We start from the raw sequence: 26086 nt of genomic DNA on the forward strand, positions 1-26086 counted from the left end.
AAGCTCGACCCACACCTCTGCTTGGAAGAGAGTTGGTGCCTTGTCTTCCTTCCGTTTGGAGTCTAGGGACCCATCTTTTCTTCCAAGGAACATGAACAGATGGGCTTTCCTCTCTAATTCCAGCAACTCCAACTCTTAAGTGTAAGAGAAAAGAGACTTTTCTTCCTCTGTCCACCTCCCCTTCCATGTGGCCCACACCTGTATCAGCAGCAGCTTCAATAGCCTGAAAGGGGGGCCCCATAGGAAGTGGTTTTCCTGATGAGGCTCTGCCTATTCAGGTTACACGTATCAGCAACCCACGATTATTGAACACTTTCTACATTATTTTATTGTCAAGGAGCATTGAGATGTCACAGTGGAACTCTGTGATGTCACACGCAGCACTAGACAGCCCTGTGATAGTACAGGACGGCAGCGTGCTAGCAGCAATAGAGCATCATGATGCCATTAGTAAGCATTGTGATGTTACGGTGGAACAGTCTAATGCCATAATTGAGCTGTGATGCTACAAGATAGTATTGTGTTAGAGCCACGGAGAATTGTCATGTGACAGTGGAACCTTGTGATTCCATAGTGGAATATTAGGATGTCACAATGGAGCAAGAGACACAATAGTCACAGTGGACACTATCAGGCATTACAGTGTAACATGAGAACCACTGTGATCTCTTAAGAGAGCTGTGATATTGTAAAAGAGCCCTGTGATGTCATGATGTAACATTGTTTTGCTACAATGGAACATTGTGATCTCATAGTGGAGTACTATGACGTCACAGCGGAGCATTGTGATATCATAACGAAGCATGGTTGTGTCACACAGAGCATTGTGATCTCACAATGGAGTACTGTGAAGTCACAGTGGAGTACTGTGATGACACAAAGGAACATTGTGACAGCAAAACACCGCGTAGTGATGCCACAATATAGCATTGTTCTATAAAAACGCAACATTTTGATGGTGCAGTAGAGCCCTGTGATGTCGCAGGCACCATTATGATGATTGCATTAGTATGACCCATTGCTGTCAGCATTTTTGCTCTAGATATCTTTGCACTACCCATTGCTGTCAGCATTTTCACTCTAGATATCTGTGATTCACTGGCTATATTACTCAAATTTAGGGTTAAATGTCACCTCTTATGAGAGTCCTCCCTTGTGCTCATTGTCTAAGCAATCACCCAGTCAGTCATCCATCCTCACATCCTGCTCTATTTACTCCAGAGGACTTGTCACTCTCTCTATGACATTACATATTTCTTCAGCGCTCCTTGCCCTTTAGACTAGAGGGAGCTTAAGGGGAGCAAGGGGGAAATTCTTTGGTCCATGTTTTATTCTCTGCTCACAAGGCTTGGTGAGCCCAAGACTTCGTGTCTGCCAGGCAGCACTCAATCAAGTGAGTCACCAGCCTTGCTTTCAGAACATCACAATTTTCATGTTTATTTATTTTGTGGAGGTCAGAGAACAACTTGGGACAGTCAATGATTCTCTCCTTTAGTCACACGTGTCCCAGGAATTAACTCAGCTTTACCTGCTGTCTCGATGGCTCTTGTCTGTCTCTTCAAGGACAGAGGTCTTCTTATGTAGCCCAGGCTGGACTGAAATTCACCATCCACGACATGCCTTAGACTCCAGAGTGCTGGAATCGTTGGCATGTACCATCACACCACCAATCACTAAACTCTCAAAGGTTAAAACTCCCTCTGCCAGAGAGCAGTCAGGCAAACAAATTCTGAACACCATCAAGGATAAAACAACAGAGACATAGCTCTTAAACCAATAAATAAAATAGTTCCGGGCTTTCTTAGAGGCCCCGTGAGTGGTGACTTAGAAAGAAGTCTGAAGATTTGTTCTATTCTCCAGAGGTTTTCAAAAGAACCAGTTGCCCTGTATTATTTAGATGGAAGATAAGACTGATTTGCCACTGAAAACAGTGTAACTGGGAGAAATCTTTCTCTAAGCAGAGTTTTCAAGCCTTTGACCTAAGGACCTTCATAGCTGAGGGGTCAGGCTCATGGCTGCCCCTGCATTTATAAGCTCATTTTCAATGCTAACGAATTCTGCTTTCTGTGTATGTTTTAAACATACATTTACTAATCCCTTAGATCTAAACTAGAGTTTCATGCAAGTAAAAAGAGTCCTTAAATTCCAATTTCTAGTTAAAGTGTGGAAGGTCAGCAGAAAGGGAGACAAACATACAAGGCAAGGGGTAAGAGGCGCAGGGTGTTTAATCTGCTGGTTTTTGTGCAACGTTAGGGATGGAACTCAGAGCTTAGAAATAACAGTCAAACACTCTAGGATGGCGCCACACCCTCACCCTCCTGGCTTGTTTTTAAAATGCCACAGCGCCTCTGAAATTCCAGCACAGGGGCCCTGAAGGTGAGAGCACTGAGCGTTCTAGGCCAGCCTGAACCACAGGTAACTCCAGTTAAAAACAAACAAACAAACAAACAAAAAAAAACCCAAACAAAAACCACCACCACCACCACCAACAGAACCTTCATTCTCAAACAGCAACAATCCCGACGTAGAATGTTGCCTATTATTGACCATTGATTTCTTGTTATTCTCAATTCTGAAAGCTTAATTTATTTTCAAACTTTGACGTTCATCAGAACCACCAGGGACTTTTGTTGAAAAGAAGACAGGTTTAGGAGTTTGCACTTCTAACCAGTTCCTAGCTTGTGTCAATCCAAGGGCCACTCTGAGTAGCAGAAGTGTCTAACTTGTCGGTTCAGAGACCCGTCTTCGGCCGAGAAGAATGCCAGGAAGCTGCTCCACACACTTGCCTCCTGGAGGGCTGGGGCGGTTCCTCTTCAGGCACTACCCCGGACTGTTATTGCACCTGGCACCTGCACCTCAATCTTCCTCTCAGCAAAAGAGTGAAGCAAAGGTTGCTTTTATTTCATAGATGAAGCTGCGATTCAGAGTTAAGTTGATCTCCTAAAGTTGTGGGCTTTGCTGGCGAGCTGAACTCAGGTCCTGAGGATGCTAGTAACTGACTGATCAGTGAAACGGTCTAACCTACTGGGTGGCAGGATTCCCTTCCCTGCCAGATGCAGAAGCAGGAGACTTTGTGTACCTTCTGCTCTTTGACCCTTCAGGTAAACGTTCTTTTTGAGAACACCCAGCCTCCTCCTTTAGTGTGGGTCCGAGGCATCCCAGTCTCTTCAGGAGAGAGCCCTACATAAGGAAAGCCGGCTCGCTACTGGGCCGGAGCATTGCATAACCTGGAGGTGCCCCTCCTCCCCGCGCCCCTCACCCGTGGCCTAGCCCCCAGCGCCTAGCGAATCCCGGAACAACGCTTCTTCCCCGACTGGGCAGAGTCACCCTGGGGCTTGCGTGGCTGAGAGCCTGGTTTCTCGGGGGCGGGGCAGTGGGATCACTCCAGCGACAGTGTCCGGCAGGCGCTGCCCGCCGCCCCGGCCCCTGCGGCGCCTCCGCCCAATGCGCTCCCCGCCCCTCGGCCGCCACCAGACGCCTGGGGCCGGGGAAGGGGCCGCCGCGCAGGGGGCATGTGGGCTCGCCGCTGCCAGCGCTGCAGTTGTCCCCGGGAGGTGAGGACCCGCGGGCCCCGGGATGCGGGCGGGCGGGCGGGCGGGCACCCGGTAGAGAGCTGCGGAGCGCGCGCCTAGTCCCGACGCTGTCCCGGTGTGGAAGGCTCTGCTCTGGCTCTTCCCGCTTTCCGATTCGGTAGTGCAGGTGGCACGGCATTCGGGAAGGGTGGCAGGGTTGGACCTAGACCCCGGGAAGGACCCCGGCGCTCCGTTCTAACGTCTGTCCCAGAGCGCAGTTGTGTCTAGATCCTAAATCTGGCCACCTGTTGGTTTTAGAAAGGAAGCACGTGCCCACTCGTCCTGTGTCCTGAGGTGTCCCGCTGAGTTTCTGGGCAGGTGGCTGGAGAGAGTGGCTTTGATCTGTGTTCTGCGGTTTCCAGGTGCACATTTCCCATGCAAGACAGACTGCCTTTTCCCCTTGATTATCGGTGTTCTTGCCTTTTAACCCTACTCCACTCCCCTAATGTTTATTACCGGTAATTGGTCTATTCAAAACACCAGCCTTTCACGTTTGAAATGAATGCAACTCAATTTCTCCAGTCGCGCCTTAGTCCAAAGCAGCAAGCAGTTCTCAATCTGTGGGTCACGACCCCTTTGGCAAACCTCTGTCTCCGAAATTACAGTTATGAAGTAACGACAAAAAATAATTTTATGGTTGGGCGTCACCACAATGTGAGGAATTGTATGAAAGGGTGGCAGCATTAGGAAGATAGAGAATCACTGGTCTAGTGCAAATTGGCGATTCAGCATTCTGAACCACTCGGCTTGCATTTTGTCTGGCCTTTGGTTAGCTCTTCCCAGCTTTGCTGAGAGCTTTGTGGGCATTCCGGCAGCCCTGCTGAGCTAGCCCAGAAGGAAGACTCTTCAGGCTTGCCAAGTTCAGGAAGACCCTGTGGCTACAGGTATCTGAGCTCACTCGCTTTTGAAATCTGCAGCTGCCGGCTGTGCAATTTGTCTTCCCTCCAAAGTTACACTAATTTAGGGCTTATGGTATCCTAGGCACTCTTGATGCCCAGTTATGACCGGAAAATATGGATCAGTTACTGAGTGGCTGGACTCAATCACTTAATACTTACACGATCTTAGAATTGAAAAGAGTTTTAAAGAATCTACTAGATTCAAATCGTTAACTTAAACATCTTGGGAAGCTCAGATCCATGTCTGCAAGAGTTGGGAAAACTCATAGCATAGCTGTGTAGATGAGACCAACGTTGAAATTTAGATGTTGTCATTTCAGGTAAGGTTTCAAAGCTCTTTGCCTCTAGGTCTTTAACAGCAGGCTCCCCTCCCTTCCCCATGACTAGAATGGCCCAAGCAAATCATTTTCCTATTCTTGCTTTTCACTCATCTCTTTTTAAACGGGAAGGGTTCTGAAATATATGAGAGTTTGATTTAGCCAAACTGCTTTGTTGTGTAAGTGTTAACAGTAGGATTCCTTAAGTCTGGTATGATGGTACACTCAGTAATTCCAGCACACCAGGGATGGAGGCAGAAGATCTTTGGGAGTTCAAAGTCAGCCTGAGCTGCATAGTGACTATCAGGCTAGTGAAGGCTACATAGGAAGAGCCTGTCTCAAAGAGCAAAGAAAGGAAAGATGGTAGGAAGGGAGGAAAATAAAAGATGGAAAGCTGAAAACAAGGAAGGATCCCTAATTATAAGCAATATTTAAATCCTTCGCTTATCAAGATGAGTATGCTGATATTGCCCAGATTCATTCCCAGAAGAAGGAAAATAATCAAGATGAGTAGGAGGAAGCTTGAACACTGCTTCTTGGAGTCCTGATTCTGTGTCCCTCTGGCCAGTGATGAGGACATGATGGGAGTGACTTGCAATGCTGAGCTGTTGCAAGAAATGTGGCCTGGAGGTTTGTCCTGAGAAACACAATGATCTGGGACAGAAGTCATGGCTAAAATTTTAAAATTGTGAACTGACTTAGCTGATATCATTGCAGCATACTGCATATTTTTCAATTTGGTTCAATGTAACAGGAATTGATTGAGCACCAACTATATACTTAGTGCTGTTCTGAGTGTTTGGTGAGTGTCAGTGACCAAAACAAAGGAATTTGGCTCTGAAGAGCTCAACTTGAAATTCATTTATCAAAATTGTTCCTGGAGTTTTAGTTTGCCAGGTAGAAGAGAATTTCAGTTTTATGTTTAGAAGAGAAACAAATACGAAAATTCTGTCCATCTTCTTATCCAATCATCTTGTTGATCTTGCAGTCATATGATCAGCTCTCCAAGTGACTTTGATGTTTATGAACTGACTTTGGCTATACAGTCACATGACTTTTTGGTAAACCTGTCACCATGGTTAGTATTTCTCTTTGAATTACATACATTCCTTCTTAAGGCATTCCCTAATTCTCTCAGTTGCATTTTCTGCAAACAGCACAGTTTGCAAGCTCAGGCATGTTTGCTATTTTTAATAATGACTTTTCTAAACGAACTTGGCAGGTTTTTGGTCATTTACCCCTCCTCCCCAAGTGTTCATTGCAGTTTTTGGGTTGTTTTTGTATTCTTGATTTAATCTTTTGGTTTTCTTTTTAAAGTTGCCAAACTGGGAACTATTTTCTTGAGAGTGGGTATCCTTCATGCCTACCTAAAAACTCACCCATTGCTGCGGTAAAATTTAATTGAGGAAAAAATCAAATCACAATTGAAGATGTTGGAGAATTTGAGTACAAAAAGGTTCGATGTTGTAGTGTGTGTGTGTGTGGGGGGGGTATATGTTTGTACAGGTGGGCTTGCCTATGCAGCTGTGAGTGGATGCCAGAGATTGATATCAGAATGTTTCCCTCACTCTGTTCTTTACCTTGTTGATTGATTGATTGATTGATTGATTGATTGACTGATTCATTTACTTGAGTCAGAGTTACTCACACGACTTGAAGGTTGCCCTCTTGGCTAGTTTAGCTTGCCAGCAAGCCCCAGGCATCTGCTTGTCTCCACTCCCCATCATTGTGGTTACAGACAGGGATTGCCCACATACCTGGGGCTGGCGATTCCAGATCTTGAGTCTCATGTTTGAGTGGTAAGAGCTTTACCCACTGAGTCCATTTCCCTGCACCCTTTGTTTCTGTTTTTAAGTTGATCTCTATTTAAAAGTGGTTTTTATGAAATAGGTAAGTTCTCAATTTCTGCTGTTTGCTAGATCAGTTCTCTCTCTCTCTCTCTCTCTCTCTCTCTCTCTCTCTCTCTCTCTCTCTCTCTTTTCACTAGGTAGCCCTAGCTAGCCTGGAGCTTACTATGTAGACCAGGCTGGCCTCAAGCTCATACAGATCTGCCTTTTCCGATTCTCAAGTGGAAGGATTATAAAAGGTTTATGCCACCATGCCTGGCTGTTTTCTTTATCTACTTATGTTTTTCTCCATCAGAGATGGTCTGGGGAAGGGAATTGTTGTAGTGCTATAGAATGCTGCATGCCACTAATTATTCTATAGACATATTAATCTGTTGATTAACATATATTTATTGGGCTACTTGGTAATCATTTGTGTAAAAATTGTATTGTCCTGGTGGCAAGTTGGGTCGTGAAGACAGAGTTCATCACACTGAAGGTTGACATGGCTTCAGTCTGGCCTGGAAGAAAAGACTGAGGGAATCTTAGTGCTATGATAAGAGGCAGCTTGAGATGGTAAAGGGAGGAGAGTGTGTGGGCTTCGAGGAGTTAGAGGTTGGAGAGACTTTATAGTGGACATATCTGGGCTGCTCCTTGAAAGGCATGGTAAAGTTTTGTGTTGTTTGTTTTGCAGTACCCCGGGGAGATTGAACTCCAAGCCCCTGTGCTGTGTAAGCACTCTATGACTGAACCACCCTTAGTCCTCCTTGTTTCATCTGCTTTAAAAAAATTAATCCGAGAATCTCATGCATTATATTTTGATTATAGTCGCCTCTCTCCCCACTTCTCCCAGATCCATTCCCTATTCCATAATCTCCCAACTTTATGTTCTCTCTCTCTTTCTCCATACATATTAATCTATGGAGTTCAATTTGTGTTGTCATCTATATAGTCTTGAGAATGCAACCATCCACTGGCATGAGAGGTACTCAACCTGCCTGGGGTTATACCATTAAAGAAAACCAATGCTCTTTCTCCTGACAGCTACCAATTACCAATAGATCTTCAACTAGGAGTGGGTGCTTCATGTCGGCATCTCCCCTTCATGTTGGAATTTTGTCAACTTGAGCTCGTACAGTACTCAGCCCCAAATGGGATATCTATACTATACCTCTTCTCCAAAGGCTCGGGGGACCTCTCAGATGAGGCAGAAGAGAGATCAGAAAGAACAGTGGTGGATGGCTACAATGAATCCCCGTTTTCCAGACATAGCAGGGAGTTGCATAGAAGGATCGATGGTGTTATAGCGACATGCATAAGGCCACTTACTGTTTTCGTTTTCGCTTTTTTAAGGCAAGGTTTCACGATGTAGCCTGGGCTAGCCTAGAATGTGCTATATAGACAAGACTGACCTCATAGGAACTCACCTGAAATGCTAGAATTAAGGCTGTTTGTCACCGCAAACATATTACTACTGTACTCTGCTGTGTACTTCTTCTCAGGGTAGAGGAGTTGACTAACACTAAATCAATTCATTGGGCTAGCATTGTTCTCCTTTTCGCTGGAAATATAAATTGATTGCTACTCGAGGTATTGGGATTACTACAGAATATCATTGTCGTAAGCTGGTATGTTATGCTCTTTATAGTTTATGTACATGCTAACAGTGTTCTTTAGTCTTAGCCCTGTGTATGCCAGCTGCATTTGATATTATAAATTTGCAATCAAATCAAATATTCCCTAGACTAATTTAATGTCAGTGTTAGATGATGAGCATTGCTGCCTTGAAATAAGCTGGTTGCTCTATGGGCCTGTGGTTACCCGCCTTCACTGTATTATAATGTACTACCTCAGATAATTAACTCAGAAAGAGAAAGGCTTAGTTTGGATTACATGTTTTGGAGATTATAGTCCAAGATGGAGTAGACCCATTGATGTGTGTCTTAGTGTGTATGCGTTTGCATGGTCGTTGTCTGAATACATGGCAAAGAAAGCTGTTCACTTTATAAAAGTCAAAATAAAGGATGGGAAGAATATGCCATAGTACTCCTCAGCGCCCATCTCCAGCCAGCAGCCTAAAGATATTCTCTAAGATCCCACTTCTCAAGGCCTGCACCACCTTCCCTTACTTTAGAGATTAAACTTTTAACTCCTAGACCTCTGTGGGGATGCTCAACAACCAAGTTAGGATAGCCCAAGAAAGTTAGGTACACTGAAAAGACAGGGTCTCTGAAAACACTAGGTGAAAGAAGCACGGCACAAAAGACTACACAGTGCGTGGCTTCAGAAGTTCAGAGAAGCAAATTCATAAGGGAAAAAGTGGATTCGTGTTAGCCAGGAGATGGAGGTGGGAGAATAGGGAGCGACCAGTAATGGTGCAGGTTTCTTGAGATGATGCCTTGGGTCTAAATTCAGATAATGAAGCGGCTTGCAGAGATTATGATTATACTAAAGCCCAAACTTAAAAATGACTAAGTTGGAACCAGGCATGCAGCTTACTGGAGTATTTGCTTAGCATGCCTAAGGCTCAATTCTTGGTGACATAAGAAAAGACAATCTAAGATGATCAAGTTGGTGAACTATCTGCTATGTTGATTCGATCTCAATTTAAAAAGAAAGAGACCCAAGGAGAAAATTTGCCTGGTAAAACACTGGGTCTGTAAACATGTATTGTAATAAAAATCTCCATGACCGATATAAAATATTCTGGGTGTGGTAGTGTGCACCTATAATCCAAGTGCGGGGGAGAAAAAGACAGGTGGGTGGGCCACTGGGGCTCACTGAGCAGCCTGCCTCTACACTTGGTGCTTTCTAGATGAATGAGAGACCAAGACTAAAAGTATGTCCAATGGTACCTGAGGAATGGCACCGTAAGTTGTACTCTGCCCCATACCCACACATGTGTATCTGTACATACATGAACACACATGTACAACAAAGGCTCCTAATGCTTTAAAAAAAGCAACATGAAAAATTGCAACTTAGGCATAGAGTGGTCAGCTATAAAATATTAGGGAAGTACAGTAAAAATACCTAAAATGTGTACTCAGCTATTATTTTTAAGTTTCTGTAAGGTCCTATTCCATTTTAAAAAGAAATAGAACCATAACATGTGAGTGTGGTTTAACCAGAAAACAGCACAGAACACCAATCATGACTCCATACCAAAAGGCTGGGGAGGTAATTTATATTTACTCATATAAAAGTGAATTAGGATGCTGAAAATGTATACCCGCTTTTCTACTCTCTTCTGGTGGCTTCTGGTTGCTTCAGTCAAGAGCGTCTGAAGTTCCTGATTCTGAGTTTTCTCAGTATATTCTAAGAAGAGCTCATATTTTGGCATCAGCATGAGGTTTTCCTGTTTATTGGCCTCTTATGGATACAGAATTGTGCACGTGAGATTTTTATGGGAAACCGGACACAATCTTCTAAACCACCATAAAAGTCAACAGTGTATTTCTCTTCGAACCCCGGGTGCTTACCGCCTAATTTGAGTGTACACAGAATGGCAACACACTATGTTAACTACACCAACCCCTAGAACTTACCACCCCAGACCTTCCTATGCTGGAGTTCTTTCATATATTCTTGAGAACCGTTCAGCATTTCCTGAATGATTTGACATATCACAAGCTAAGAGTGCAGCTACTTATTTCGGGAACAACTAGTATTGCTTTAGCAACTCTGCTTCACTTGGTAAAATATTTCCATGGAAATGAGATCATATTTATCTATTGAAACCAGCTGTATTACTCGAAATGGCGATTCCAGCTCTCTAAATCTAAAACTTTGAAACAGTCGCCTTGTGGCACATGGAGGAACCCACCAAGACGCGCAAACTTGCTCTCTCAATAATCCCAGAAAGAGAGCTTCAGGTAGACGGCTATCAAGCCTGGTCTTAACTGTCATTATTCAGTTTGCACCAATGGGAACTTCAAACTCGCAGCCTTAACTGCTCTTAGAGTGGCTTGTTCTGGTTGACTCTCAACATCTTTATATCATGTGTGCTGACTCAAGCCTCCAGGTCAGTGGTTCTCAGTGCTGACACTAAACTCACCCAGAAAGGACAAAAATATGAATGTCCCAGCCCTAAAAATCTTCCCATTAAGTAGGTCTGGAGTAAGGTAAAGATATCAGGAGTTTATGGAATTCCTATATAAGGATTGTATGTAGCCAGGATTGAGGATCATTGATCTATATATTTAATAATCTTACACCTCTTCAGAAAAAAATATTGAGGCAAGTAGTTGCTATGATATTTTCTAAGTATGTCTTTTCTGGGGTATCTTTTGAACACGTCTGATAAAAATTAAACATTTTTCTTAAAAAATTTATTTTCATTATTCAGTGCCTATTCATTATGTGGGAAGCCTTGCTCAGTGGTGAAAGGCTTTTCCTCTGCTGTGAAATTCATTAAGCTTGTTTTTACAGAAGGTCAGAGCAATAGATTCACTATCCCAGTCTACTTTTCTCTTGCTCTAAAATGACTGAAGCTGGATACTTTGTAAGGAAAAAAGGGTTTACTCAATTGACAGTTGATCAGAAGACATTATCTGTTTGGCCTCTGGTAAGGTCTGCCTGACCGCATAACATCGTTGTGGATGGTTGCATGGTGGGACTGCCTGCAGGAGGGAGAGGTCACATAGGGATACAGGAAGGAAGCTGGAGAAGGGGGCAAGCTAGACCACTTTTCAGAAGCTAACTCACTTCACAAAGACCAGCAGCAGTGCTGTCCAAGGGCTCCCGGTGACCTGTGTGCCTTCCATTAGGCCCTCCTACTAGCGGTTCTGCCTCCTCTTAATATCGTCACATTGAGGCCCATGAACTTTGTGGGGTGGGGCGGGGCAATCGGCATTCAAGCACAGCACCCACCAAACTATATAGCTATGATTTGCCAACCAGTTAATTGGTGAGCCTTCTTTTGTGTAGCTTTGGTAATTGTTTTGTCACATGGGTATCATTTTGAGACTAATAATTTGATCTTCGTAACAGTTGTTTCTTCTAAACTACCTGTAAGATATTTCTTCCTTTCCCCTTCTTCCCCCGCTCTCCTTGTCTATAGAGTTTTCTACCAAACTAAGACTGGCTGAGCTTAGACTGCCTGCCCAGTCACTGTGTAGCTCAGGCTAGTCTTGAACTTGTGTCTTCTTACCTCCATTCCCTTAGGGTTAGGAAAACAGATATCTACCACCCTGCCTGGCTTTTGCTGTATGTTTCTTTAAATTGATGGAGCCGTAAAACATATTGGTCAAGGTTACCCTCTGCACACTTCCTCTTTTATTTGACTGTGTCATAATAGATTTTCAAATATAGGACTTTTACAGAAGAAAGATATAGTGGGTTCTTATAAGAGAAAGACAAAAGTTTAAATATTGTCCTTTGTAACTAACAAAGTTTGATTAATTTTAGGTTGTTCTTGTTCTTAGAACTTACTGTTTTTGAGAAAATGTGGTGAGGTTACTAACACGAAATCCAGAAAACAAACAAAAACTTGCTAATCAAACAACTTAGAACCAATCTTGCAGCTGGGGATGTGAATCAGTGGCAGAGTGCTTACCAGCATGTGGGGCCCAGGGTTTGATTTGCGATACCATCAAACAAAACAAATGAATAGAACAACCAAGAAGAGCTGTTATTGTTTTTTTTTAATTGAATGGGAGCACACATCTTGCGGTTTGTGAGATGACTCAGCAGATAAAGGGCCCTTGCTGCCAGGCCTGGTGATTTGAGTTTGGTCCTTGGAACCACATGGTGGAAGCAAGAATTGACTCCTGAAGGTTGTCCCCTGACCTCCAGATGTGCCCCCACGGTACACATATGCCCTACCCATACACAGTGAGTAAATAAAATATAAAAAAGGAATATCTTCATAGATTTCAACTGGTGGTTTTTGAACAGTCTTTTGTAGATTTCTGTGAATTAGCAGGATCCCTGGGACCTTGGTAGGTAGCAGATGAAGTCTGGCTTCATGTCTTAGCCTTCTTTCTGAGGACCCCTTTACAGCCTGGGAAGGGGTGCTATTCCCATTTTCACACACCGAGCCTCCAAACAAGATGTTTTTTTAACAAGAGCTCTCTCAGCTAAAACAAGTTTTCAGCAACTGGGCCACATTTGTACATTTCTGCTTTTTTGTGTGTATGTGTCCAGTTTGGTTTGGGTTTCAACAGGCCCTGCTTCTAGGAGCTATTGTGTATCTGTGTTGAAAAGTGTTGGGGGAGACTTTAACATTAGTGACTGTAAATTGGTGTCTGATGGAAGAGCTGTCCAGTGGTCAGCTGGATATTCAGGACAATAAGTATATATTTGAAATAATTAAATATAGAGGTTTTGTGCAAGATAAATCTCTTATGAGAGAGTGTTTATAGAGAAAAATGAAATGTTTCAAATATAAAATTTTGGATAATAGTTAGGCTAAACTGGGTGTCTTTCTCTGTCCTCATGTTAGCTTGATGCAAAAGTTTGGTCAATAAAGCTCACTTTTAGTATTAAGTTTTGAGACAGGGTCTTGCTCTGTAGTTGAGGATGCCCTAGAACTCTCTGCGTAGCCCCGATCAGTCTCAAACTATGGCAATCCTCATATTTCAATCTCTTCAGTGGAAGGATTGCAAACCCAAGTCACAACATTCAATTCACCATTTACTATTTTATTTTCTCACATATATGTGTATATAGCTGTAGAAAAGCTTTTGATCATGTACATTAATGTGTGTATAGATAGACAATATTAAGTCTCAAACCCTGGAACAAACAGCTGAGGTGCCTACTTAACAAATCAAGGCATACCGGACTAGCAGGTTTTCCCTGCATCCCTTGGTCCCTACATGCTGCAGAGCCTTCCTGCCTGGCATACCCCACCCCTAAATTCTCCAGCCTACAGGCTGGGCTGCCCTTCCCCCAGCTGTCCTTCCCTATATAATCCAGCCATTTTGCTTACCTTGACTTTTGTCTACTTCCTTTTGGGCCTCCTGGCTGCTGTGCCGGGTGCTCCTCTCACCCTCTCCTTTCCTCTTCCTTCTCTCACATGACTCAGGATCAAGTCCACCCTGGACTCTCCCAGATGTCCCTGCCTCTGCCTATGCTCTCCTTTTCACCTTTTCACTCCTCCACCGTACCTAGGAGCACCCTTTTCCTTTTTGATTTCTTTTCTTTTCTCCCCAACCCCAACTCAGATGGTAGCATGATGGTGGCAAAGGCAAGAGGGCAAGGAAATTTCTCTGAAAAACCGTAAACTCTGCAAAAATCTCTAGGACCCCTTCTTAACGTATATGGAGGTGTGGGATGGTAGATTCAGCCATGGGCATGGACACTGTGGTGTTCCAGCTTTCTCATAAAATGATGTTAAATAATAGTATGGTTCACCATTGCCCTCCTGTTTTTTAATTCTCCCTTATAGAATGGTGTCTGCTGGGTTTTGGGCACAGTCCCACGGGGCCTTGCGAGAGGTCCCCACTCTGTATATCTGGAAATTGTGTTTCATTGACCCAAACACATCTGTGCTGGTCACCTGCTTGAAAGGGTCACCAGCCACCACTGCATTAATTAAAAAACTTAAGAAAAACGACTTGGGCATGGTGGCATGTCCCTTTAATTTTAGCACTCAGGAAGCAGAGATAGGCAGATCTCCATGAGTTTGGGAGCTATCCTGGTCTTCGTGGTAACTTCCAGGTCAGCTAGGGCTCCATAGTGAGATTCTGTCTCAAAAACAGAAATAAGAGAAAAATTTATGCTTATTTTAGAAAAAAGCCAAATTCCCAAGGTAAAGAATAAATGCCATCAATAAGACACTGACCCAAAGCAGCTTACCCAGGAGTTCATTGTCTCAGTGATGATGGACTGACCACTGTGCCAAAATTAAGTCCTGTACATTTCTTTCTTCTCTTGTTTCTTTTCATTGGCATCTCTGTCTTCTGTGTTCAGGGAGATGAGATTCAGACACCTTTATATTCTAATTTTATTAGAGATGAAGTTCCGACTAAAATTTCAGGTGAAAATTCAACTTTCTGGTAAAGCATTATGATCCAGCTGTTCAAATAGCTTAATGAGCTTGCCGCCTCACTAGGCAGGTGCTCACTGCCTACCCAGCAAGCTCTAGGCTCTGTACTCGGGCCGATGGCCCTAAGGCAGCTTCTACTTTAGGACGCTTTCAGCTTATGCAACCTGTGTGACTCAGGATTCTAAAGTTTCCTTGTGTGGGTGTTCAGGGCCCAAGGCATTTCAGATAGCCTTTGTGGGTCAAACTCCTAAGGACATGAAGCTTTCAGAGGGAAATATTCTAGACATGAGGGGTATCGTGTACACAGGCTCTGGGGTGGAAAAGCACACACCCAGTGAAAATGCATCCCTCTTCATAGTGATGCTGTAAGGCTCGCATGCAAGGGTCCCAGGAAGCCAAAGAACAGACGGGAGTCTGGTTAGGGTATCGGACAATCAAATCATCTTTCAATTTTGCTTTGGTTGTTTCTTTTCTTTTCTTTTCTTTTCTTTTCTTTTCTTTTCTTTTCTTTCTTTCCTTCCTTCCTTCCTTCCTTCCTTCCTTCCTTCCTTCCTTCCTTCCTTCCTTCCTTCCTTCCTTCCTTCCCTCCTCCTCTTTTTCATCCTCCTCCTTTTTTGTGTGTGATAGGATCTCTGTACTGCCTTGAAACTCACAATGTAAAACCCACAGAGGTCCACTTGCCTTTGTTTCCTGAGTTCTGGGATTAAAGGTATGTGCTACCATGCCCAGCTCCTTTGGTAGTTTCTTAGCCGATGTAGGGATGATAAAATTAACCTATGCTTCAGACAGATAACTCTGAATGAGGGTTTTTAGAGAAGCCCAACAGAGTGATGAACTAGGAGTCTATTGAACTTGGGCAGAGAAGAAATAAGGTTAATGATTCACAGTAACTTTTATCTTTATATTGATATTCTTGGGGCTCAGTGTTCCGCAGGGCATGTAGTAGAGATGTCTGGTAGGCATTTGCCAAGGAAGTCAAATTTTGAGCACCATGTACTAATGCTATCAGGTGAAATCACTTGCCTGGTTTTGATTACCTGAGAAAAACACGAGAAAGAGTGGAGGAGAATCACAAGGCTGTGTCCCTACTGCACCCAAGCCATGTCTTGGCCATTACACTTTTTGTTTGGTTTCTTTTCTTTTTTTTTTTTTTTGTGTGTGGGTTTTTTTTTTATTTTTTTATTTTTGAGACAGAGTTTCTCTGTGTAACAGCTTTGTCTGTCCTGGAACTCATTCTGTAGACCAAACTTCCCTCAAACTCACAGAGATTCACTGCCTCGCCTCTGTCTCCTGAGTGCTGGGATTAGAGGTGTGTACCACCACTGCCCAGCACATTCTTACATTCTTCTTCTTCTTCTTCTTCTTCTTCTTCTTCTTCTTCTTCTTCTTCTTCTTCTTCTTCTTCTTCTTCTTCTTCTTCTTCTTCTTCTTCTTCTTCTTCTTCTCCTTCTCCTCCTCCTCCTCCTCCTCCTCCTCCTCCTCCTCCTCTTCTTCTTCTTCTTCTTCTTCTTCTTTTTCTTCCTCCTTCTCCTCCTCCTTCTTCTTCCTCTTCTTCTTTTAAATACTGTCTATCCATATGTTGCCTTTTTCCTCTGAGCCGAGGATGAGGGCGGGGACAACATCTTATTTATAGTGTCACTGGAACAGAACTTTGAAGGGCATTCTTTGTAGATGTGTGACGTGTCTGTGTAAGGAATACATAGATATGGATATTCCTCTTGAGGAGAATTTCAGTGGTTCCTGCTTAACCAGCTTTGTTGTCATGGTACCTGCTCTGGCTTGAATACAACTTGTCCCCCAAACCGATGCTGGAATCACTCCTGCTATGAGATATGGAGGGGTGATTCTCATGGAATCTCCAAGAGGCGATTAGAGTTCCACCTTCATGAAGGGATTAATCTATCATATAATTGATAGATTAATGGATGGGTGGGTTGTCTCTGGAGTGGGTCTGCTATAAATCTAGTTTGGCTAGGTTGCTTACGATATTCCAATTTTACCATATGATGCCCTAAACTGCCTTAGGACTCTGTTATCAAGGAAGTCATCACCAAATGCATCTCCTTGACCTTGGACCAGAACTGTGAGGGAAATAGGACTTCCTTTCTTTATAACTCTCTTAGTTTATGGTAGTGTGTTATAGCAACAGAAAACAGACTTAGTTCCTTGACTTGTGGCTAGGTGTTGAATTAGTCTATAAGTTATATAACATATTATGAGTGGCCAGAAGAAGAGAGTTTAGCATAAGAAAGGAAGAGGCGGGGCTCTGTAGAAAGGAAGGATAAATAGGAGAGACTCCTGTCATGGAATTCAGGAGAGCAGTTTCAATAAGGCGAGAGATGGTGCAGCACTATAGAGATGTCAACTAGTGAAGAATGACACGTTTGCCGGTGGCCATGGGGGGTCATTGGTGGTGAAGCCAGAAACAGCCTGGGTGTCACTTAGGAGAGGCAGGAAGTCAAGACTATGTTCCACAGAGGTGGAAGAGAGAAAGGGCAAAAAGAGACTGTGCACGGCTACAAACGAGGCCAGAGGGAAGAGGATAAGCGATAGTAGCCAAAGACGTGGATGAGGTAGAGGGGAGCCCCCCCTCAGCTCTGCCCTCTCTACCCTCATTGCCTTGCTTCTGCCTATAAGAAGACAGACTCCCCCGTGAACTCGCAGCCTAATGAATTCCAGGAATATGTTTGAGCTCAGAGCACAGAGAAAAGAGATAAAATATCAAAAGTCAGATCTTGCTTTGTAACATCAAGAGAAGATAGTGCCCATGGGTCTGAATAAGCCAAGAAAAGGAAGTGGAGAAAGATCCCACAGGCCTCAATTCTTTCTACCGAATAGTAACTGACATGCCCTGGACAGTTTTTGCCTCCAAGCATTGTTAAAAATCATTTTATAGCTGAGTGGTAGTGTACGCCTTTAATCCCAGCACTTAGGAGGCAGAGGCAGGCAGATCTCTGTGAGTTCAAGGCCAGCCTAGTCTACAGCACGAGTGCTAATATAGTCAAGGCTTCATACACAGAGAAATCCTGTCTCAATCAAAAAAAAAAAAAAGGAAAAAGAATATGTTTTAAAAAGTCATTTTGCCCCTCCACTTAACGTGAGTGAAAACTAGATAAAAATGCTAGGAAGGGGCTCTACCATGCCACCTTTAATACACCATCAATATGCAAACATGTATATAACTTCAAAATTATTCTCTCTTCTAGTTTTTTCCTTTGTCAAATTATTGACATGCTATTGAGTATCATGACTAAACTTGTGTGTTGTTTGTCTCTTTGATGTCTTTATGTAGTGTGTATCTGAATATACAGTAGACCTTCTATAAGTCATGGTTGAATAAATGAATGAGAATCAAAAAAAAAGTCATTTTGCATATGTAACTTGTTAAACTCTCACAGCATCTTTGTGAAGAAAGAATCATTATCTTAACACATAGAGAGGCTGAACTACCTGTCTGAGAGTGTATAGCTACTAAGTGGTAGGATCAGAACACAGAACTCTTGACACATTGAAGTCTACACTGCCAAAATTGTGAATTACAATTAGGATATGAAACAACAACAACATGTAAGAAACTGGTGTAGTATGGCTGCTGAGTCAGAACACCCAGTGATTGGTTCCTGTTGCAATTCAGAATCTGAAAGTCTGGGAGATTTCTGGTGGCCAAACTTGCCTTACCGGGTACAGGGGAAGAAAGGTTGGGAATCTTTTAATTGATGGCAAATCAGGGGTTGGCAATTTGTGTGTGCATGTGCATGTGTGTGTGTGTGGTGGGGAATTAGTCTTGATTGTCAGCTTACAGGAATTCAGAATCACCAGGGAAACAAATTTCTGGGTGTGTCTGTGAGAAATCATTGAGACTGGGATAATTAAGGTTGGAAGACACACACTCCGTGGAGTCCTTAGCTGAATTCAAGGAGAAAGATAGGTGAGCACAAGTCATGGATCCCTGCTTCCTGACTGAGGATGCGGTGTGACGAGCTGCCTCTCGCTCCTGCTGCTGTCCTTTCCCGCCACAGCGGACTGTATGCTGTGACGCCATGAGCCAAAATGAGTCCGTCCTACGTTAAGTTGTTGGGTTAGGTATTTTGTCACAGCACTGGGACAAGCAGCACGTGACAGCAAGAGCGATGGGGGGGGAGGGGGCTCACCCTGAAGTCTAGCCTCTAAGGAGAGGAAAGAGAGAACAGGACCAGCTAATAGGATGGGAGGGGCCAGAGCAGTGGGAAACGGGCTTATGAACTTAAGGGAGTTGAAGCTCAGTATAGGGGAATTGCATCGTCTGAGAACTGTGAAGAATAGGCTATTCTCATGTGCACAACAGCCCTAGATTTCAGAAGGGTTGCTGTCTCTGACAATACCTTGACAGTGTGGCTGACCAATGCATGGCTGAGATGGGCTGCAGGGAAATCTTATGGGACATAGTTAAGCTGTGACCTCAGACATATAGTATGGGAGATAAGTAGTCTCTCGGTGTCATTGGTAGATGATTCTTGGTAGCCCTCAGGGCTGGTCTGTACTGAAGAATACTGCAATTCAGTTTTGCAATGGCTCTCAGGAAAGATGTGCAGATTAGCTAGCCTCTTGTTGAAGAATAGTTCAGTAGCTTGCGCCTTGGACTCTAGTCTTTGGAGAAGACCTGGACTGGCCACACAACACATTTCCCAGGTAATGTGGGGTGCTTTAGTCAAACATCACTGCTCTAAGAGGAGACCATGCCCCCTCCTTCCCTACTTTTTTCTCCTGAAGATGTGTATCAGGACACTCGCTGGGTAGTGAGGCAGCTGAAGACTGTCCAGCTTCCAGCTGTGCAGCTGTTATGACATGCGGGAGGCAGGGGTCATGGGAGAAGGGCCAGAAGCTTCAGTGTCCCACAGTGTGCTGTCCTCGGCTTCTATAGTTAGCCACGTGGTGGGAAATCAGCAGTATGTGTTCCAGCTGCGCAGCTGGACGTACCACGGTGTCCCTTTCTGCCCAAGTGGGATTCCGAGAATTGGGTCTGAGCTAAGTATGCACAGCCCTACGTGGGAGGCAGTGGAGCTGACATGGAGGTACAGACGTGACACCCGAGTGACATGAACAGAAAGTTTATCAGGTGGGATGTTTGGGGATACAAGCAACAGGAATCTGGGCTTGGCCTAGCTTTCATTCCCTCACGTGTTGGGAAACCCAGGAGAAGTCTGAGCCAGTCATCCGCAGGCTCTTCTCCAAAGCATACTGATTTTATTTTTTCACATACCGGAGCTGCGTGCGACAGTGTGAAGGATATTTCTAGTGCATGCAGAGAGACCATGTCTTCATGTCTCCTCAGCCGAGAGGAAACTTTCCATGGAAGCTTCAGGCAATATTTTACTCAAGTCCTTGGTATGAATTGGATCACTATTCCTTAAGAGAGCCCATACCTGTACAACACACAAGAGTCCATAATTTTTTCCCTTTCTGATACAGGGTCATGGTAAGTAGCCCAGGCTGTCTGTGAGCTTATGGTCATCTTTCCTTGATCTCTCAAGTGCTGTGACTAAAGTTATGTGTTTATTCCTGGCTACCATAATTCTTTTTTTTTTTTTTTTTTTTTTTTGATTTTTCGAGACAGGGTTTCTCTGTGGCTTTTGGTTCCTGTCCTGGAACTAGCTCTTCTAGACCAGGCTGGCCTCGAACTCACAGAGATCCGCCTGCCTCTGCCTCCCGAGTGCTGGGATTAAAGGCGTGCGCCACCACCGCCCGGCCCATAATTCTTGAATAGCTATTTTGAGTGGTTTTAGTCCCTCAAAGCCCATGATAGAGATAAGTTCAGAGACACGAGCAAGTGATTCAATCAGCCTTGTTTATGTGTGTATGTCATTGAGTGTATGTATGTATGCATGTATGTATGCGTATATATGAGCTTTTGTTTGCATGTGTTTGTATTATATGAGTGTTTGTATATGCGTTTTGTGTATGTATGTGTATATATGTATGAGTGTGTGTATTTGTGTATGTGTTGTATATAAGTGATGTATGTATGTATATAGTAGATGTGTATGAGTATATATATGTATATCTGTATATAAATGCATGTGTATCTGTGTGTATATCAGTGTAAATGCTTTTAAAACACTTGACACTTTTCTTTGCATTGTTACTTTAATTTCCTCAAATATGAACTTTTTTTCATTCTTTCTGTTTTTGGAATAGAAGAGAAAGTTACAAACAATTAAATATTTGCCTGTTTCTTTTTATTAATTTTTAATTTTTTTGAGATGATAGTTTATCATTTGCCATTTCCCCTCCCTTTCCTCTCTTTCTGTATATACCTAAATATATAAATACAACCTTCTCAGTCCATATAATGTTACTTGTGTGTGTATGTGTCATTGGGTATTGGATACCCAGTGCTCTTCTTCTGAGAAGACTGTTTCTGCCATTCGCAGAACTTCTTAGATGCCTGTATTTCTCTGTCTTTGGTTGAGGGCTTGTGGTTTACCCTCTGTATGTTTCTCCTCTCTGAATTTACAAAGAAGAGTCTCCTGAGTTAGACTTCGTGACCGAGGAGCCATCAGGGAGGTATGAAGTTCAGAAATAAAGAACAGAGTTGTTTTGTTGCTGCATATTGCCTTGCTTTAATTGCCATAGTGATGAAAAATCCATTCCGGGTTTAGTTTATATTCTTACGATTGTCTTATAAGAACAGCTAGATCAAAGTGCTTACCTTTTTTTTCTCATGTCTAGATGACTAATTGGTCCATGAGTGACTTTAAATGATGAACACCTTGCATTTATAGTATCATTGTTGGACTACGCATTTTCTCTTTCTATAGTGTTTTATATTCCTGGGATCAAAAATATTTCCAGAAAACTTGAGTTGTTCTGATACCATCTAACCTACCCCCATCTCCCTTGTGTTTATAATAAAAAATGTTTTGTGTGGTATTTTTTTAATGGCTCAGCTATTTTAGGCTTTAAGGAAACAGTCCATATCAACTCCTTCCCATTAATCCTTCAAGTTCTTGGGAGAAGCTAAAATTGAGCATCTTGACTCACCCTTCCCTTACTGTGAGTTCCTTCTGGGGCTCTGGCCTCTGCTCGCAGACCCCCTGGAGGTTTGCCTCACAGAAACATCTGCTTTCCATTCATTGCTCTGGTTCTCACGCCGGGGACCCTTGCTATATCCTGAAACAATTCGTGAGTAATTTTATGGGAAACATGGAGTGGGGAGAGTCCAAGTTTTGGCTGACACAGTACGTATGCGGGATGTTCGTTTTGGAGCTGTGGTGGAGGGGGAAAGACTTTTGTTTGCTTGCCTTGATGTCTCATAGAATCCTCTAAGCAACTCCCAGTGTGTCTCACTAATTCTTCCTACACGTCTACACCAAGAAATGATAATGACAAAGCTTTGTAGCAATGGAAAATATCAGAGATAGGACCTGTCACTATTCCTATGTAATTGTGTATGTGTGTGTGTATGTGCATGTGTATGTGTGTATGTCTGTGTGTTTATGTGAGCACATTTGTGTATGTGCAGGTGCATATGTGTCTCCTGCTTAGGGCTCCTTTCTTGTCAATGAGTTCTGTTAAGAAAGAACGCTGTGGAGTACTAGTTTTATGTCTTTCCTCAATGCTCTCCACCTTTTTTTTTTTTTTTTTGAGGCAGGGCCTCTCATGGTCTCATGGCCTGGAAATTGCTGGAGTGGCCTAGGTTGGCTGGCCTTTAAGCCCCAGGAGTCCAACTGTCTCCACCTCCCCACTGAGAGCTTTTTGTTGTTTGAAAGTGGGTTCTACCTAGACAATAATGAGACCCATAAGAGAGACATACATAGATCTAATCTACATTGGATGTAGAAAAAGACAAGATCTCCTGAGTAAATTGGGAGCATGGGGACCATGGGAGACAGTTGAAGGGGAGCAGAGAGGAAGGGAGGGGAGCAGAGAAAAATGTAGATCTTAATAAAAAAATAATAAAATTAAAATAAAAGAAAGTGGGTTCTAGGGACCAAATTATTCTCTCCTGCTCATAAGGACAACATTTTACTTTCTGAGCTATCATTGCAGCTCCCTAAATAGACTTTTTAAAAAAATCCTAGTTGGGGCCACACTGCATATATTGTGACACCTGTTTTAAATACCCAATGTGTTAGGTATGTCAATAGAAAGAGGAAAGAATAGGGCCACACCTGCCAGGAAGGAGCACAGTGACATGGACCACAAAGCATGACCAGGACATGGGGCAGCTGGAAAGAGAGTACTGTATTCTGTGCCACTGTAGTGTGTAAGTAGAGAATAGAAACTGAGGAGGCCTAAAGTTTCAAGTGTCCAAGAAGGGTTTTCTACAGCAGGGCACTGGTGGGGTCATTATAATTACAAGGCTGGGAGTGTATACTTCCTTGAGATTTTTTAAGGAAAAAGGGGGACACAGAACATGGGTGTCCTTATTTATCTTCTTCTTCAATGACAGGGGCTTCTGCTGAGTTGCAGAGGGAGGCCATATTGATCAGTGTTGAGAGAGGTGGCTGGTATAGACTTGCTGTCTCTGGTACTCCTGCTTGAGTCTTCCATGCCCTGGAAGGTTTTCAGGTTTCTAACATAACTGTGAGTGTTAAGTGCATGGATATTTGTCATGTGGGCTCCTGTGTCAAGAGCTTCATCAGATGTGTACCTGGAGATCATGAATTCTGCCAGACCAAGGACTCACTCCTTAGTGTGGGAGAATTTCTCACTGGAGAGAGGGAGAGGCCTAGAAATCGTAGAAACACCCTTGGGCTATTCATGTACTTCCAGCCCTTGAAACTGCTGCCAAGCTTCTACTGGGCCAAACACCTAGTCCGGGTCTTTACATCTCTACGAAGCTCAGTGGATACTATTGTGAGCTGTCTCTGGAAACTTCTGTTTAAGTCTTACCCACTGTCAAAAGTCAAAATGACAACAAATTTAAGTGACTTAATTGGCTTTAGATTTAAATGATCTTAATTGGATTCAGACAGCATCTCATTCTATAAAACAGAATGTCTGATCAGAAAGGGGCTTAAGAAAGTAGAATCAGAGCAAAGAGTAAATTGGTTGTTTCAAAATTACCTATTTGTATGTTTGTTTATTTGAATGCAGGATTAAACCCAGGGTCTCTCACAGACTACGCACGTGCTGTACCACTGAGGTCTGGACCAGTCCCTGACTTTTTCCAGGCAATATCTACATTGTAGTCCAGGCTGAGTCCAAACTCAAGATCCTCTTGCTTCGGTGTCCAAATGTTGGGACTACAAGCATGCACGCCTGGCTCAGAATTATTTAGTTTGTACTTATCAAAGCTGAAGGGATTCCCTTAAGTGAAAGAGAGAGAGGAAGAAAGAAAGAAAGAAAAAGAAAGAAAGAAAGAAAGAAAGAAAAGAAAGAGAAAAAAAAAGAAAAGGAAAGGAAAGAAACAAAAGCCACACAAACAACTTAGTTTTGCTTACGGATGTGGAATGTAAGGACCAGTGATTCTGCTTTTTTTGCTTTGACAAGCTGGGACTAGGGCTGAGTTAGTTGATCCAGGCCAATGTCTTTCTGCAATTTTATTTACTGCTTCACAGTGTGATGATATTTGGAGGGGGACTTTGGGAAGTGATTCTGTTTAGACAAGGTCATGGAGTGTAAGTGGAGACATGAAAGATTAATGGTCTTTTTTCTTTCGTTCCTTTCTTTCTTCCTTCCTTCCTTCCTTCCTTCCTTCCTTCCTTCCTTCCTTTCTTTTCTTTTCTTTTTTTTTTGGGGGGGGGGAAGCTTTTTGAGACAGGGTTTCTCTGTAGCTTTGGAGCCTGTCCTGGAACTCAGTCTGTAGAGCAGGCTGGCTTCGAATTCACAGAGATCCACCGGTTTCTGCCTCCCAAGTGCTGGGATTAAAGGCATGCTGTTCTTATGAGAGGAGGAAGAGAAATATCTCTTTCCTCTGAACAAGTGCATGGGCTGAGGAGACGTGAGCATGTGGAGATGGCAAGCTGGGATGGGAGCCCTCAGCAGAGTCTCCGAGCTGGTCCCCCCAGTTCAGGCTTCCAGCCCCCAGAGCGGTGCAGAGGAAAGTCTGCTGCTGAGCACTTCCGGACAACCTGAGCAGACAGTGAGAGCTACCCTCTTTCTCAGGGGTCCCGCTTGTCTTCTTTGACTTTAGTGATGCCTGCTCTGTGTGTTTTACCTTCTGGCTAGATTTTCCTCGATTTCCCTACAGCTTTCCCCAAGCCTCCCTTAGAAACAAGATCTGCTGACATCCGAGTCTCCCTCTTCCATGCACCCTGAGGGCACCTTGCTTCTGAAAGTGTGCAGGGCCTGGACCAACAGATGCCTCTCTTGGCACTTGCCAGAAGGGTAGATTTCAGACTCTGAGGTGCCCTTTAATGGAAGGCTGACAAACCCTGTTCTTGAGGATTTCAGTGGCCAGTCATGCTCCAAGCTCCAGGTGTACATACCATGTCTTATTGAAACAAAATCCCCAGGACTGGGAGATTTCTAGAGGAAATAGGATGACGTTAGAGTCTGATAGGGTACCTCAGTCTGTACTACAAAACAGAGCAGAAGGGCAAGGGAAGAAGGAACATTCAAGAGGCCAAGTGTGTGTGGAGGCCTTATTTTGGAGCCACTTCTCTTGTGATAACTAATGTGGTCTGATAGGCTACAACTCCCATGATATGAAAATTAACCCCTTATGAAGGCAGCGAGTGCTTCATAACCTAATTATCTCCCACCAGGCCCCACATCATGATGGCCATAACTACCAACACTGTAGCACACGGTTCCAAGTCCTTAGCACATGAGCCTCATAGAGGCAAACAACAGCCTCTGAATCCCAGCTCTCATGGGATCTAGTCCAGTTCAACTACCAGAGTTTCCCGATTATCTATGTGTAAAGACAGATTTGTTCTAATTTACGTCTAAGATCTGTTTGTGTTCCTGTATCCTCTGTTGCTTATTACATAAGAGCACAGACCGAGTAACCCTCAAGGGAAAGAGGATGATTTGGACTCATGTTTATGATCCAGGGTCAGGGGGCTGCTTTGGGTGGAAGGCCTTGCTGGCAGATTTCTGAGGCAGAGCAATTATCATACGGAGGGAGAGACAGCATGACAGGAACATCCTGCTCATCCCCGTGGAAAGCCACCAACATTCACAAGCCTTCATCAATGTTCACAGGCACCTGTCCTAATGCCTTTACTGAATCCTAATACCTGCCCCAAGGCTCTACCTATGAACACTATAGTCAAAGTAGGTTTCTGCCCACTTAATACCTCAAAGAAAAGACTAAGTGTTAATGAGTTTTGGAGGGTGCATATCTTATTCAAATCAGCTTGACTCTGATATTTTTATTATTATTTTTGAAACCATCAAAAGAGGAGATTACTCAAAAGACTGATTTTAGGACTCCTATTTAGCTCCTGCACCAAGTGCTTTCTTTGGAGTTACTCGGGCTTGTAGCTCGTATGCCTTGATCTGACCGGCCCGCTGACCAGCAAGCCTCTTCCCCTAGTGCTCAGGGTCC

At 43.6% G+C, this 26086-nt stretch overlaps 1 protein-coding gene across 2 annotated transcripts in view; it reads left to right on the plus strand.

The window, feature by feature from the left end:
- Window positions 1–3424: 3424 nt before the first annotated feature.
- The window catches only part of Slc16a12 (solute carrier family 16 member 12), a 78781-nt gene continuing 56119 nt past the window's right edge, over window positions 3425–26086 (plus strand). Inside the window, exons 1-2 of one of the 2 annotated variants that reach the window (XM_057778172.1) lie at window positions 3541–3554; window positions 4346–4456. The gene's annotated coding sequence lies outside the window, so the exon portion shown is untranslated. Of the gene's footprint in view, window positions 3555–4345; window positions 4457–26086 lie in introns of both variants that reach the window. The other variant, XM_057778171.1, reaches the window with a different exon arrangement.

Source organism: Chionomys nivalis, chromosome 8 (assembly GCF_950005125.1).
Source record: "Chionomys nivalis chromosome 8, mChiNiv1.1, whole genome shotgun sequence".
Taxonomy (NCBI): domain Eukaryota; kingdom Metazoa; phylum Chordata; class Mammalia; order Rodentia; family Cricetidae; genus Chionomys; species Chionomys nivalis.